A 1,444-nucleotide genomic window follows, 5' to 3' on the forward strand; every position below is an offset into this window, starting at 1 on the left:
TTTGTTCTAAGTAGGTGCTTTAGACCACTGAGCCATCTCACCAGCCCTAGACAAGATGTGGTCGGCCAAATAGCTCAGCAGATTAAAGCATCTGCAAACAGGTGCAGGGCCGGGGGTTCAATCCCCAGGACTGCCGGCCCCACCCCCTGGGCAAGCTGAGAGGGCAGTTGAGACTGGGTGACTGGGTGTGGTGGCATGCGCCTATAACCCCAGCTCTTGAGGAGGCTATAAACAGGCGCATCACTACAAGTCTGACCTAATGGTGAGAACACCCTGTAGACCCTTCCCGAAAATACAGAGAAACAAAACAAAAAGGCATGACAGAGAAGTGGGGGTGGCTACATCCCCTGAGCCCCCAAAGGCTCTGCACTGGAAGAGTGACAGAAGGGACAGCAGAACGGTTCAGGCTGAGCTGTCCCTTAGGGATGATCCGGGGAACAGTACAGACAAGAGGGAGAAGGCGTCACAATCCCAAAACAGTGGCCATGCCCCACACATCGCCCTAGAAGAGGCTGCGCTGATCATCCAGACCCCACAGGGCAAGGGCAGTCAACTTAGCAAAGGACCTGAGAACCCACAACTGGGCCACTTAAATTGTCCCCCTTAAGGTTCTTTTCTTTTGATACTGAGTTCAAGTTGAAGGGCTACCAGTCAGCCCCAGCCCCAGCTTTTTTGTTTGATAAAGTCTGCGTAGTTCTGGCTGGCCTTGGACCATGCTGGCCCCAACTTGTGGCAAGCCTGCTGCCTCCGCATCCTGAGTGCTGGGCTACAGAGCTGCACCACCAAACCCAGATGCTTATTTATTTATTGTTTTGTTTTTGGTGGAACCAGGGGTTAAACTCAGGCCCCTGTGCTTGCCAGACAAGTGCTTATTCTACTGAGCTATCTCCCCCGGCCCCATGTATTTCTTTAAAAGGCAGTAACTGATGAGTAGACTCCAGAGGCTGCGCGGGGGTCGGGTTGCTGCTCCTCCCTGTGCTCCCCCGGCATGAAGTCCTGGCTCTTAGCATAGCCACAAGCTCACGCTGGGCCTGCCTAGTCCAAGGAGTGGACACACAGGAGACGGCCGGCATGGCCCTGCAGCTGTGTCCAGTAGCCAAGCTGTGCCCTGGGCTCAGCCACCAGCATGCGCCTCCTTGGGCACCCTGCAGTGTCCGCCCAGCTTCTGAGGAATCTGGCTGCGCCTAATCCGCAGCCCCATTGCTGGCCTGGTGCCTCTGATGTTCCACCCAGTGACCCAACCAGTGGCTCGTGGCAGGGCACAGCTCAGAAGCTGGGAAGGCTGCCGACAGCCCCATGACAGGGTCCCCACATAGCCTGATTGCACACTACTGTGCCCCCCTTATGTTTGTAGAGCTGCGTGCCACAACCATCTTTTGTTTTGTTGAGACCAGTCACCTTTTTTTTTTTTTTTTTTTTTTTTGTGGAACCAGGGATTGAACTC

Source organism: Octodon degus, unplaced genomic scaffold (assembly GCF_000260255.1).
Source record: "Octodon degus isolate 3935 unplaced genomic scaffold, OctDeg1.0 scaffold00113, whole genome shotgun sequence".
Classification (NCBI taxonomy): domain Eukaryota; kingdom Metazoa; phylum Chordata; class Mammalia; order Rodentia; family Octodontidae; genus Octodon; species Octodon degus.